The sequence below is a fragment of the Corapipo altera genome, unplaced genomic scaffold (genome assembly GCF_003945725.1).
Source record: "Corapipo altera isolate COAL_440 unplaced genomic scaffold, ASM394572v1 61553, whole genome shotgun sequence".
Classification (NCBI taxonomy): Eukaryota; Metazoa; Chordata; class Aves; order Passeriformes; family Pipridae; genus Corapipo; species Corapipo altera.
Genome location: NW_020884918.1, coordinates 3,123,758 through 3,139,284, shown reverse-complemented (window position 1 = coordinate 3,139,284; position 15,527 = coordinate 3,123,758). Strand labels below are relative to the sequence as shown.

Sequence of the window (15,527 nt, the reverse complement as noted above, 5' to 3'; positions counted from 1 at the left end):
TGGAAGCCAGGCAAATTCAGATGGGGAAAAAGGTGCACATTTATAGTGGAGAAGGGAATTAACTCTCAGAACAAACTACAGAGATGAGGGAAATTCTCTTGCTTTTGATGTCTTCAGTTCAAAACTGAAATGTAAATGTAGCCAAATACAGATTAAGTTTAAGCAAAAGCAAATGACTGGGTTTAGTACCGTTGTAATTCTGTGGCAGTAAATAGCTGATGGTATCCAAGTGGTTAGACTAGGTGAGCTAATACTCTTTTTCCAGGCTTTAAAATTCCTGAGCCTATAGCACAGGAGAATTTCTGAAGGACTGTGGTCAGTTCCCAACTCAACAGTTAAACTGAACAAATATACCTCCATAGGAAATATCTGGTATGGAATCCATCTCATTCCACTTAAGTTGACTAAAAGTAAGATACCTGATAATTAGTTATCAAGGTTTTTGCTAAAGTTGATGGCAAATATTGGCAGATGCCATGAGTGTTTCAGCTGCCAATAGTGGACCCTCTGGTCATGCTCTCTCCATCACCTAGAAGTTGAATGAGATGGATTCCAGCCTGTGCACCCCTAGTTCAGATGTTTAGCAACTGTACTGTTATCTTCACTCTTCTTGTCTCATAACATCTCTCCTTCTATTTATCACTGTTGCAAGACAGTCCTACATTTCATACCCATTTCAAGATGACTTTCACTTTACCAAAAGCAAGACAGAGCCTGCGGATTAATTGCCCTCTGAAGATGTTTACCTCTTTCTATTATCTGTGATGGAGCCTAGGTGTCTAGCTCAGACCTAAATAATTTTCTGCCCTGAATGGTAAGGTACAGCATTGTAAGAAATTGATAAAAACCCACTGTGTTTCATCCTGACTATGTTTGAATTTTAAGAGGTGATTTTGCAAGGAAATCTGAGATTTACCCAGCTGAGTGGAAACATGCATATATTAAAAAGAGGAGGGAGAGGAGTACCTCATGTAACTTCAGCTGTCAAGAAGTTGTAACATTAGTGTCTGAGGCCAGTCATGTTGAGCTGACACCTCTAGAATTGATGTCACAAGTCCCAGATGCCTGTTCCCAGATGAGGTCAACTACTGTGCAAACCAGGCGAAATTTACTGACTTCAAACAGCTTTCTACTGATCTGCCTCAGAAAAAGAAAAACATTGTTTTATTTGGCTGATCAAGGAATTGGAACTAGGGGCCAAATTCAACTTTAATTTTTTTTAGCCAGCATGCTAATTAAGAAGCGTTCCTATATTGGCTGTTTAGGCAGGGATATAATAGGCACCTTCAGAGGGTGATTCAACTCAAAAAGATCAGAGTCACCTTCTCAAAGAATAACTTCATTTCTTTCTCTGTTTCAACTGTAGAGAAATACAAGGGTGACCAAGACCTAGCTTACAGCAAATAACTAAATATATAAAATTAGAGAGTACAAATCTGTACTGAAAAATCTTAAAAAACACACCAACTGAAATTTTGTGCTTCATCTGTCATAATTTTGTTGACATTGCTGGAATAAATATGTATTTTAAAGCTTGCTCAAATCTCTGTATGTAAAGATATTTATACATTCATCTGTAGATATTTGTACATTTATTTATGTGAATATTTATGTAGTCACAGAGACAGTCACATAGATCTCTCACCAAGCGATCCTCAAATATGGTGCTGTCAAAGAAGAACAGTATTACAAAAACAATTAAGGGAAAGTTTCATGAGCTGGCAGTCTAGGTCCCAATCCTGTGAACACTTTTTGTATATTAACAGCATTACAGTGGAATTCGTGGTAGTAATTATGTAATTAACTTATTCTATATGACACTAGATCTCATCAGACTAGCCAGGGCACTGGCTATATTGCATTCAGCTATAAGTCATATAGAGGAAAATCATAAAAAAGTACTGCTAGGTGGACTACTGTCTTGGTGTGGAAATTTCCAGTAGCATTTTGTGTCGTTGGGCATCTTTGTTGTGTTTATTGGCTGGTCACCCTTTTCCTATCTGAGGTAGCAGATGATAATCCAATGTATCTGTTGGCAGAGACACTTAAATGTTGTTTTGTTTATGATCCTCTGTGGTGTCTTCCATTTCATAAGTTTAATTGATGTTCTCTCCTCAGGGCAATTATCTCTGCAAGACTCACTTCATTCAGTTTCAGCCTTAAATTCACAGACTGCCCCCAGGAATGAACATGTATCTCCACCCATGTGACCTCTGTGAGAAGTAACAAAGCAAATTTCCAAACTAATTCTCTCATCCCCTTCAACTTCTCTGTGGTCTACAGGGGAAGGGTAAAATTCCTTCTTCCGGTGCCTAAGATGCAGTTTCTTTTCCTCCAGCATCTCTCTACCCCTCAGCATCAGATCTTTTCTGTAGAGCACGTTATCATGGCAGCCACGTGTTCCTGGAACTCCTTGAACAGAATGGTTTGCTTTGATTTCCTCCCTCAATAGGAAGAGATATCTGGATCTATGATGGAGAAAAACAGCCAACTTTTTGGAAAATCAAGGAAAGATGTGGTTTTAGCAGTTGTCATTTTTCCTTCAGACTACCTATTTTTGCCCCAGGTACAATCTTCACTGACTCTAACATGCTTGTGTTGCTGTACACCCAAACCAAAATCATTGGGAGAGGGAGGTATTTTCCACAAGTGAGCAGTGGATGTGCAGATTGCTGGACATCAGAAGGGAGTTAGGAGCACTTGAGCCCAAGATTCAGGAGCGTGTCTGTCTCTATGTAGTGGGTAGGATAAAATTTTATCTGTACAGTCAATTGACTGTAACAGAGCATGGATTGCAATTTTTTCCACCTACAAAAGCAAGATTTAATACTGCTAGGTCCTGGCATGCCTGAGCATTTCAAAACACATGTTAAAGGTCCACAAGAGTTAAGCAGATGCCCACCTAACAGTATGGGTATTTTCCACAAAGCTCAAGGTCTTTCATTTGTGGAATAGTACAGGTATGCTGATGGCAAACTTTGATTATCCCTAATCCTCTTTTGTCTGCAGGGGAATAAATCAGGAGGAACGTGAAGCACACAGCAAAGGAATTTTTTTTTTTTTTTTTTTTTAACTGAGGAACATTGTGCTGTATATTCCTTACCCAGCAAAGTCAGGGATAAGTAGCTTTTACCTTGGTTTGCATCTTCACCCAGAAAGCTGTGGATAAACTACCAGGTCTCACTGCCCCTGATGGGAAGAAGGAAAAATGTCTCTTCCTGGTATTAGATTTTCTAATATTACTTGTCTGACAAAAGTTATTTTGTCCTGGCTTTGTGCCAGGGAGATGAAGCTTAGGTTCATTATGAACTCTTTTCCTGTGTCCCTTATTCTTCGGCCGTGATATTAACAGATATAAAATACTGTGGTTTGGATTTAAAAATAACCTTCTGTTTTCATCCACCTTTCATGCTTGAAAGGAAATTTGTAAATTGTCAAGTTGACTTAATTTTTCCTGTGGACTTGCACCTATTTGCTGTAATAAGAATTTCCCCCTTGGGTTTCACTCATCTCCAGTGTGTGGCAGGAAAAAGGGATTAGGATTGTATTTGTCTTCTTTCTGAAGCCAATACCCTTTCAGCAAGTCTGCTATTAGTTCTGGCTGCCAAAACAGCATCTTAATGCCTTACCTGAGAGTCGAGTATTTTATATTAAGTTAACTTTTGCCTCTGCTGACTTTCTGTATTCTATTTACTTTGGAATCCTCACTCCTTATGGAGCTTACTATTGTTTTATGTGCACTCAAACCTGTATTATGCTCTTTGGTTCCTCCTGCTAACCTGGCAAAGAAATGGGGAAGGAGTCTTGGGGCTTCTTCTTTCTCTAGTAATGGTGCATTTTAATGAGTTTATCCTCTGATTTGGAGAGACTCTTAACCCTTTGGTACCAAGAGATGGTATTTCTTGACACTAAGTGCTCTGCAAATGCATTTTTGTCAGAACTATGGACCATTGCTACCTGGGGGGATTTACACAGAACTTAGCAGACCCATTTATTTGCAATACAAAATAATGTTTTGTTTACAGCATCCTCCTCGCAGGGCATTGATCATAAAGCACCTCATTCCAACTGCAAATTATCAATAATCCAGGGTTTGGGGTTTTTTCTCATTTTTTTTGTCATAGTATAGAAGATCTCTAATGTCTTGTGTTAGGAAGAAGGATGTGCCTGTGTGAAGTTCTATGTGGAGATTTTTCCAAGATGACTTGCAGTTTTGGGAGGTTTTTAAGTTCAAGCTCACAGACAGCTACATCCAGTACATAAACTGGATGGGTACTGTGACCCACCTCTGACCATCACAGATTGTCAGTGAAATGTCTGTCACAGTAATTTAGAACTTGACCATCAAAAGGGAAATTTTTTCTGTCCACAAACTAGTGACATCTATTGTCCTACCTGAAAAATCAACTATAAGCTATTCTACTACAGCAATTATCTATTTTACTAAAGAATATAAGTCAAAGTTGAGCAGTTATGTTTTTTTTTCCAAGGGAAGTCTGAGTTTTACATTCCTTCTGTCCAGTGAGTTGGGTTATTTTTCTGGTGTATAGCATAACTTTATCTACTGATTGAAAATGTATCAATAAATTAGATAGATAGGTCAAAGTATTTTAATATTTTCCGTCTATAATTTTGTCAATGGATTAAATAGAATTTAAGTGATCATAATTCCTTTTTTTTGAAGGTGAGTGAACTGACACAAGGAAAATTGATATAATTTTACCTAAGGGGATACAGTCTGAGTTTTATAAATGTAGGTATCATTTTATATTGTCTTTGGCACTGCAACATCCACCTGTGGATGTTGTGGATGTGTCCGGATGCGATACAACCGGACACAATGGGCACCTGAACTGCTCACGGGGAACCTTCACATATTTTCACCTCAGCAATGCATGTACTGTGAATTTATTCATAGTTAGATCCTTATTTGGCTTTTTCTCCCAACATGTATTCAATCTGGAATGTGGGCATGTAGCAAAACAAAATTTAAAAAAACAGCCAACAACCAACCAAAACCATTGATCTTTCTTTTCTTTTAGGACAAGAAAATAAATGAACTTATTACTGCCTATGGAGGATTTCCAGTAAATCTACTTAAGTAAGGAAAAATATATATATATATATTACTAAAATTTGTCTTTCCAAATCAGATTAATATTTGTTTATTTGATATTTTTGTTGTGAAAGTTTTATTAAAAGTGTTCAGCTGTAATTTCCTTTTCCTAAGTTAATTTCTGCTTTCATAATAGAAAAATGGGATGGTAGGAGGATGAAGACAGGAAGAAAGGGATTAAAAAATAATGGAGGGAGGAAATGTCCACTTAAAAAGGGAACTTTTTCTAGAGAAACAAATCATTAGGGGGCAAAATACTTTTCATAGATTCACAGAATGGTTTGTGTTGGAAGAGACCTTAAAGATTATCTCGTTCCAACCCCCTGCCATGGGCAGGGACACCTTCCACTAGATCAGGTTGCTCCAAGCCTCATCCAGCCTGGCCTTGAAGACTTCCAGGGATCAGGCAGCCACAGCTTCTCCAGGCTGGTTGCTCCACTGCCTCACCATTCTCACCATCAAGAATTTCTCCCTGTTAGCTACTTAAACATACTCTCTCTCATTCCCTAACTTTGAAAAGGAGGCAGATTTGTTAGAGGCTTTTTTTGTTTGAAAAGTTTTGTGTTAACCTTCCCCTCCTGCTGGCTCCTGATCCTATCCTGCTGCACTGTGTAAGCAAGCTGGGCTTGGATAGACACTGACTACTCTTGTTCATCACATCTTGTCTGCTGTGTTTTTATTGAGATGATCCTTGCATAGCCTGAAGTCTTGCAGACTCTGTGCTGTACGAGGGTCGGTGAATGTGGATGGTTCTGTACAAAAGTGTTTAAACTGCAGCATTCCGTACTGAAAATTAATAAGAACATTGATAATCATTGCCCAGACCAGTAGTGTTTTTAAGTGATAGGCTGAGATACCTAACTTTGGAGGATTTTTTTTTGCCTAGGTTTAGCAACTACTTGTTATGGGTTTGGAAAGACGGGTAGCTCCCAGTTTTGGGGCTTGCTTGCTTCACGCACCATCTCCAAGCAGGATCAATCCCTGCATGTCAGCATTTTCACAACCTGACAGTAATCAATGTGCATTTTAATTAGATCAGATACTCTCCTTTTTTTTTTTCTTCCCCCCTCCCCCCAGTTTATGAGTGACAATTTCTACGAGATTGAGTTTTACATTCACCTGTTCGGGAAGCACAATGTCTGCTACCCAGGATGTCATACAGCATCAGGACCATCCACTGTCTTGCATGAGGTTATTATGACAGGTTCCTGTGTTTTTGTGGCCTGGCTCCACGAAGCATGTCACATTTGATAAATGTCTGACAAACGTGAGTTACTATTTGTAGGCTTGATTTAGATGGGAAGGAAGTTTTGCTCAGAGAGCTGTTCCCCCTGGATGTGATCTGATTCCAAGCCTTTCAGCTCAGGACAGTCAGTCTGCAGCCCTGACTGAATGATGGGTCAATATCCAATAACTCACGATCAAAAGCTGAAGTCTTCTTAATCAGCAGAGCTTGGGTTTCCTTCAGGGGATGAGAACACTGTGCAACCACTCTGACAGAGATGCTATTTCCACTTTCTTTAATCTGAGGACATTACAGGCAAAGCTAGCTTGGCATGAAACATTCCTTACATTAATTACCACAGCAAAATAAAGAATAATAGAATATATATTTTGATGCTCAGTCAGTTAAGACCAAACCTGATTCATTTTAGTTCAAAGCTCTTCAATTAGAGTCGCTTTTCTTTAGGATGTGTTTTTTCCACTTAATTGAGCTATACTATCTTCAAGTTAACTTTTTTCTTCCAACTATGAGCAGGAATTTTAATAATGACAAATGGATATAATCTATTGCCTTTCACCATGACATCTAGGCATAGAGCATGAAAATTTATGACAGTCAAAAGATTTTGCCATAAAAAACCCTGCTGTCTCCTGCCTAGTTGAACCACACTTGGAGATTTCTCTTGTCTTCCCTGTTGGTATGAGTCAGGTGTCAGACTTGGCTTCAGCTTTGCTTTGGGGACAGCATCTGTCAAAAGTGTATGACACAGAGAGTACCTTCAGACTTGGCCAAGATCTTCCTGAACAATTCAGATCCTATTAATATTAAATTGCAGGTATGCCTTCTCCTTTCATGGTTTATTTATTTTACAGAAGACATCTTCTATTGTTTAGTGATCAAGTGATTTTTCAGGCATATCATTTGCAGTATTCAGCATTTTTTGTAGAAATTTGTCATTTCTCTGATACTGCTTTGTTAAGTTTGTCTTGGAGAATTAGTCCATGTGTCTGCCAGCGGAGGAGAGGAGAAAAGGATTTGACAGAACTTTTGTCCTTCTGAGTTCTGGGTCGTAAAAGGGGAAACAGCACCATGTAGACATTACATGTGGCAAGATGATGATGACACAAAAAGCCTTGAGGGTCTGAAAGTAAAAGACGGGCAGCACTAGCCAGAGCTAAACACAATGTGGGGAAGTATTTAATGACCAGTGTTTCTACTAAGTCTGAGAAAAATGACACTTCTCATTCTTAGTTAGCCAAACATTGAATCTACAATTTAAATGCCCCAGTTGACCAAAGCCATTTCCTCTTTTTAACAGATGGAAAGGGACTCTGCTAATAGTCAAATTTTTGATCACCAAGTTTGCAGGATACATTTGGGATCATGGCAGTTCTCCCATGAGGAAGAGAGCTCATTTTGTTTGCACCTGTAAACAGACCATGGTCTGACACTGTTGAACAGCTCATGCCAAAAGCCATCTAGCTTTGCACCTTGTCCTTTACATTTCTTCCTGTTTTTAACTGTTACTCATTTTTACAGCACCTCAGGTGTGTAAGGTTTTCTGAGCTATCATAAAAGCCAAGCGGTCCCAGTCCATTAGTGACGCGTAAAAGCTGTTTGCAGTTTTATGTCTGCTAGTTTAATCGACTTTTCTGCAGACTACCACATGGTGTTCCTTCCATTATATCACACTGAGGTATAGCAACAGAGCATTCAGCGTCAATAGGATCAAAACACAATGAACAAGAACCATATGAAAACTGAAGAGCTGCTCTATGAAAAGCATTTCCCTTTTAAGATGGTTTTAAGAGGTTTAAGACCCTTTCATCCCTCTTGTTGTTGAAAGGTGGATCCGAGTGGGACAGTCTCTCATAAAAATCAGAGAAACTCCTAAAGAACAACAGGTATCATATTAGAAAGAAACCTATGGTTTGTTTGATAGCAAAAGGGGGGAAAATGTTACTGGATAACTAAAAGAGATGTGTTATCTCTAAAACCAAAGGTAGAAATTGGGGCCACTGATGACATTGTCTTGAATCAGAGCATCTCCCTGGCTGAGAAGAGCAGAGACAACAGACAGCCTTTGAATGGGAACAGGAGGATGACACACAGCTTAATGACTGCAACACAAGGCTATAGGTCCTCCAGTTGTCTTCTGCTTAGAGAAAACTGAAGTCAATCCTTTCAATAACAAGCATTAAGTCATCAGTCTAGGAGACTCTGATGTGTTTGAGAAGTTCTAGAGTTCGTATATGGTGGTATATGGTTCCCTTACAGTTAGAGGTATCTACCTAATAATTGAGGAAAAAAAAATATACTTACAGTAGTTATAAAGACCTTGAAGGAAATATTTAAAAATCAGGAAGGCAGTCCTCAAATAATTTTAGATACCTCTCTGCAATCATCAACTCAATACTCGTCAGTGGCTGAAATGGTTAATAGCATGTTAGTAACGAATAGGAAAGGAAATGGTCACTGAATGGAAAAGCCCTGTGCTTGCAGGTTGTTAATAGATCTCCCTGATAAGTTCTGGGCAGGATGGGAAATTGTGGGCTGCAAGTCTAAACTGCTGCATGCTGTTATGCTGTTTTACTTAATACACTTAGCTGAGAGCACACTCTACCATTCTAATTCAGCAGCACAGTCTTGGGAGTAAAGATTTGCCTGATCAAACTCAGTTCGCTGACAGCCTTGGACATAAAGACTGCCTACAAATATCAGCAAAGTAATAAAAAAAATCAAAAGAGAGGAGTCATTTGGGTCAAATCTCGCATAACTGAATTAGCAGAATGGGAGTGAGCTGTGGAAAATGTAAGATGAATATTTTGCATTTCAGCGCCACTAAAACAGCAGAGAAGGTGTTCAAAAGAGAAATATCAAGAAATATGCCTTGATATAGAGATGATGAAGATTTTTTTTCTATCGTGTAGGTAGATGGTAGGAGCTCTGAGTCTGGTTCTCAATCTGTTATGACAGTTTGCATCACTGTTGCTCCATTTACTCCAGATTTACGCTTCAGTTAGCCTAGACGAGCATAAGGATTCCCAAAGTCCTATCTGTGTTACTAAATGTTCTCAGCATTTCAGCATTCACCCATGTGTGTCTGGTGCATATCCTGTGGTTCTGTGGGCTGGGATGCTTTAGTGTTATTTCCCATCGAGTCATTTCATTATTTATCTGTCCCTGGAGGAGGATTTGTGGAAATGGCATTGGAGAACTGTCAGCACTTATATGTTCTTGTTTGCATCCTCTTGGCAAAGTGAGTTCCAGATCAAGCAAATCACAGACTCAAACTTGAATTCATATTCCAGGTAAGCACATTTACAAAGCACAAAGACTGCACATTTCTGGATTTTATATGCATTTGGAGGGTGGGAGAAAGAAAAGGATTCTTGTTTAAGAGCACAGTGCGAAACCGTGATGTGGCCTTCCCTGGGTAAAATCAACAGATAACATGTATGTTTCCTGTGAACATCACTAAAGTAAGGGTTAAGAAAATGGATTTTTCTTCTTCTGATTCATTTTGTTTTGCATCTCATTCTGGCTTCTGAAAGTCCAGAAGAAACTTTGGGAATTTTAAAACAGTCTAATTAGTCTGGCAAAAGGGTAGGAGAGTCTCATGTGGTGATAGGTACTGAAATAGAAAGGCAAGATGAACAAGTAAATCCTTTTTGTATTTCACCTTGTGGCAAGAACACTTAGTAGAAGCAGAGAGATTTGTGATCCATGTTTCATTCTCCCCTTGACCTATCCTATAACTTTGGCCAGATGCGTCTGTGGACATTGCCTTACTCATCTTTTGTCTCCCTTGCCTCAGTGCTTCAGGGATGCTCTGACTCATGGCACGTTTAGCTCTTACCACAATGGCTATGCTGGAGTTTGGGGAACTGGTCTCTCACATCCTTCAACCCCAAACTCCCTAAATATCCTCAGCACACAGAATACATCTCTTGAACTGAAAACTGATGACACAGGTAAAGCAAAAGACATTTTGCATATGCTGCAATATTGGCATTTGTCAGGAAATATACTTGGTAACGAGGGTGAACAAAGGCTGACTTTCATAATGGTTGTGAAGCAAAACAAAAATTGGAAATTTCCTCCTGAGTACTGTCTGAAACTAAATAATTCTTAATGTTTAGGTATTTATGAAATTACTTATTAACTTTTGTATTTCTGGGGGAATATAGCATATCTGTAGTCTCCTAAAGATTTGTAACATCTAGATGTAGTATTAAAAAGAGAAAAGGCAGTAAAGTTGAAGGGTAAGCATGTTGCAATATAGCACTGGTTGTGTCAGAGTGGAGGTGAGTGATTTTCAAGGGGAGATAACTGAACTCTGGGACAGGGAGACATTTCAGAGAAGACTTTATGTGGAAAATGCAGTAACTGATGGAAAACATGTCTTCCACACGTGGAAGTGATACCTTGTGATCTGTGGTCAGAAGATGCAGATGATTTGGATTCTGTTTCTGTGCTGGTGACCCTGAGTAAGCAGCTGAGCCTCTCTAGACCTGTTTGTCCAGAAACCTTTGTAAAAAATACTGTTAATAAAGCAAAAGCAGGAGTCGAAATGTCACACAGACTACAAACACACAGGGAAAGACTGAGACACCCAACTCTGGCATCTCAATATCTGAAAAAATAGATGACTAAGAGCAGCAGTGCAAATAAGGGTGGGATTCAGCTTTACATTCAGGCCACAGTATCCAGTGCTCCGTATGCTGCTGACTGAATTGCAGCTGAATATAACAAAAGCTCAGACTGCCAGGCTCAGCTGTAGGCTTTTCCAGCCAGACAACAAGTGTTAAAGCCTGAATCTGGCCTGATACTTCTCCCAGGTCATAGTCACTCCTCAGTGACTAGAGGGAGATAGCTCTGATCTGTGATCCAGAGGTCAGCTAAGTGGAGATCACCAAGAGTTATTCCAGGAAGAAAACAGATGCAGCATGTCTCCAGCCCTGGCTTTGTGACTTGCTCCTCTCCGCTCAGGATGTCCCTCTTGGCAGGGAATCCAGAGTGCCTTCCCACTTTGAGTTTGTGGCAAGGTCTCCAAAGAGACAGTTGTGCTCCCTTTCAGGCAGTGGAAGACCCCAAACTCCACCAGAGAGAAGCTGGTGATGTGCACTTTTGATTTCTGTGGTACAACTTCTCCTCCCGATGAATTAACTTGATGTCAATACTAACAACAGTCAGTCAGTTGGTGTTAGGAGCCTGATCTATCCAGCATTGCCGTCAGCATGTTATATATCATGTAATCTGTCTTGGCTCAGAACAATCAATATATTGTTCTCGAATTTGCTTAAAACTGATGGAGTTGAACCAGTCATAGCAGGACTGGAAAACACTTGTAAAACTTCCCCTTAAGGTACACAAATGTAAGATACCCTCCCCACTCTTCCTCTTCATGGAAAGCAATGAAGATAATGGCTGGATTCCTGTCTCACAGTTGTTTAATGAGTTTAATGGCTCCTTTATAACCATTTTGAGATCTTTGAATGGAAAATGCTACTACAGACCTAGGTATTGCATTATTATCCTTTCTGATCCTTTTTGAAAGGGGAACATACCCTTCAGAGTGTTCTGTTTTGCAACTGCATTGTTATGGTTGTTGGTGTATAAAATTGGTGCTCGGTGTGTATAATTTATAGCCTCTAAAAATGATAAATAGCCTGAGAAAGAGGAGGGATTTGTGTGTTCAAGTACTAGAAGTTTCAAGATGAAAGGATATTTTTGGGAAATGGTCTATAACTTCCCACAAACTATAATTTAACCTCCTTCTTAGCGGTGCTGTTTCTACTTACACTGATGGAATTTAATTTTGGAGGCATCCTAGCTGTGATCTTGCTGGTGAGCTCTGTTCAGGCCTTCTGCAGTCAGTGGGAATGGAGGATCTCAAACAACCTTCAGAAAAATCCTAAGAAACTCTAAGGGTTTAGGTGTCATCGACATTACTGGTATCACCAAGATCTATTTTACAGGGTGAACTATAAATTAGTATATTTAATGTGGAAAAGGAGATAAAAAATATACCTGTTAGAGGAATATGGATGTGGAACTTGCCTCCTGTTAGAGTCAACTGGACTCAACAAGGTTTTCAACAGTGTTCCATACACATATATGTGTGACTAAACTATCAACTTTTCCGAAAAAAAAACAAACAGGGAGCTGGACTGGATTCTTTCCAGGCTAGATTTCTGATTTGATTAATCTACATTGGTTACTGTCCCTTACCTTTTACTTTAATGGGCTGAGCATGTTATGTTGTACTTATTAAAAACTGGAGCTGCCCAACTAATTATTAACAATTTAATATACTTGACAATTGCTGCATCATGAATCGGATTAACTTTACTAGGTACTCTAAGAGATTTCAGATTAAAGAGGGAGGAAGGTAAGGCAAGACAAGGCACGGCAAAACAAGGCAAAGATTTAACTAGAAACTGTCATCAGTAATGAGTAAACATGCCATGGGTTTTGTTTCTTTTATTTTGGAAATGTCTCCAAATTCCTACACACCTCTTGTTGCTATTACTGTAGCTAAAACATTATCTTAAGATTTTAGATTTCATCGATATTGATCTCATAAAATGGTGAGCATGTCTGTGACGTTAATGGAAGCTGAGACTATTCAGCAGCTCACACGTTCAGGCCCAAAATGGTTGCATTTGGTTATATAAAATGCATCAACCCCCTAACCTCATTCTACAAAAGTTTCACATTGTTATGGAATCAGCTTAAATGGTTTGTCTTAATGGAGCTCTTGAGTAGTGGTTACCAGAAGCTCTTTCACAGGTCAGCAAAACACTGTTATGTTGATGGCTCCTGCTGACAGAGACTAGCAAGAAACAAGTCTTCATAGAAGATGAAATGCATATTTCATTGGAGGAAGTGGAAATGTTGCTCTGTATTTCAACTTGCTCAGACCTACACAGCAACATTTAACCTCATGGTAACTCTGTTCTTCCCTCTGTAAAAGCTTGAAGTATTCACAGAAAAAGCACTTGTTTTGTCATGAAAATGAGATGAATATATGAATCCAAAAGAATACAGTTTAGAAAACTTCCAAACTTACTAGCATCATTATTTTCAGAATTCAGACAATGCCAGTGTAAGAAAAAATGTGTAAGAGCAGCTGCATCTGCTTGTCAGCTACAATTGGTATAAACAGAGATTCCTACATTATCTTGTTAGACCTCCTACATCCCAATAATGTATAAAACCAACTGCTGATGTCAAAACCTGTTAGGATTTTTTGGTGAAAAGTTATGCTTCATCTAAACTAAGACTTTTTCAGGAACCTAACAGCTATATATGGCCAGGGAATTAAGGGAGGAGAATGAGCAGATGTTTCTTGTCTGTGGGGTCTGTGGGTAGAAGGGGACTGCATGATATCCCTCCTCCAGGAGACATACAAGTGCTGATGGAGGTGAGGACAAGTTTCTCCATGAGACTTTACAGCTCCTCAGGGTAACTGCTCTCCATCTCATGGACACCTCAGGACATAGACAGCTTCCAGCACCCTTCCAAAATGACAAACTGTATCCAAAGGCTGGAAAACTAATCTGTTACCTCAGCCCTTTGATAGTGCGCAGAGAAGTCTGGCCTCTGTTTACAGTGGCACAGAGAAATTTGGCCTTGCAGGCAGAGATTTAAAGAAACCAAACCCCTACAATGCCAAATGAAAGCAAGGGTGGATAAGGGACCATCAAGATTTACTCAACTGGTCAGGAGCAAAACCCAGCCCCCAGGCTGCAGAGCAATGTTATGAACTCCAGACAGAGGTACCCCAGGGAAAAGGATCCTATAGTCAGCTCCACAGAGTCATTTAGGTGCCAAAAGTCATTTGAAGCCCACAGAAGTCAATAGTTAACGAGATGCCTGGCCCAGAGGCGGGTGTCTGCATGTCTTGGAAGGTATAGCTCTCGGACTTAATTCCAATTTCTTTCCCTTGGGTACCTTGAATCATCTGAGACAATCTTGGGTGTTTAAGAGATCCACATCACCCTGTCAGAAATCGTCTAGGATTTATGGGGACCTGAAGTTTTTTGGAATGACAGTGAGAAACCACAGGCATCTCCTGGAGCATTTCTAATGAACTCAGATTTCTACATAGGCAAGTGAGTGCTTTTAAAAAAGAGTGCTTTTGCTTTGCTCCCCACTCTGCCATTAATAAAGTATAATGAATGTGTTTTGTTGCTTTAGCAAGGACTGTATTTTAAATATCACTCTCCTCTCCATTTTTCTTTTTTTTGATGTGTGTGGTTTTGGGTTTTTTTTCCCTCTAATCCCCTGGAAGTCTGAAAGGTAAAATAGAACTTTCCTATTCAACTGCTTGGTTCAATATTTGCTTGCAAACACAGGGTGTGGTTCAGGGTGTGATTCTTTTCTCTCTGGCCACAGAATTACTCATGCCAGTATACAAGCTCTAACTCAGCTGTTCACATTATTGTCTACCAATATATATGTACACATATAAAATAAATAAAAAAAAAAATAGCCTGTTTCTGGTGTTGTTTCCATTTATTACTTGGTCTCTTCCTCCTTGGTGAGAATCATTAAGCAAGAGTAACTCTTTTGTTCTTAAAGTTTAGGTGACTGTCAGCAGAGCAATAAAAGGGAACTTTCATAAAATGCCTGTATTCAGAAACTTGAAGGGAAAAGGGAATTGTCTTATACCACTGACCCATTTATATTAATGGTTGGATATACCTAACAACAAAAAGTCAACAAAATCTCAGGAAACAAAAAGGGGTAAAAAACCAATTTGTTCCTCATTAAGGTGCTGGAAAAGTCCAAGATAAACCTGTTTAAAATTGATCTGATAAGCTGGGGAGCTCTGATTCACTGATGTGTTTTTCTCTGCTAATGGTCCTTTGCTAATATTTATCCGTTGCTTTGAGTAACTATTAATCTCCTAAGTTGAGAAACTCTACAAATGCAATTTCTAGAGCATTTAACCTTTCATGTTTGCTGCCTCCAGAGTTTGGGTTGACTTGGATACCAAACACTACATTTTACTTAGTTTCTATGAGCTCTAAATTGCTAAAATATTGGCACAAAGACTACTTAAAGCTAGATTTTCTTTTTCTTCTCCTGCACAAAAATATGATAGTTTTCCCAAAGTGTGATGAAGCTGAATTCACTTCTGCTTTCCCACTTGCTCACTTCTGTCCATCACTGAAG

At 39.3% G+C, this 15,527-nt stretch overlaps 1 long non-coding RNA gene across 1 annotated transcript in view; it reads left to right on the top strand.

The window, feature by feature from the left end:
* The window catches only part of LOC113953166, a 32,589-nt gene extending 17,784 nt beyond the window's left edge, over positions 1-14,805 (top strand). The window contains exon 4 of the long non-coding RNA XR_003529763.1: positions 13,137-14,805. This is a non-coding gene — a long non-coding RNA (uncharacterized LOC113953166). The remainder of the gene's footprint in view (positions 1-13,136) is intronic.
* The last annotated feature ends 722 nt before the right edge of the window (positions 14,806-15,527 follow it).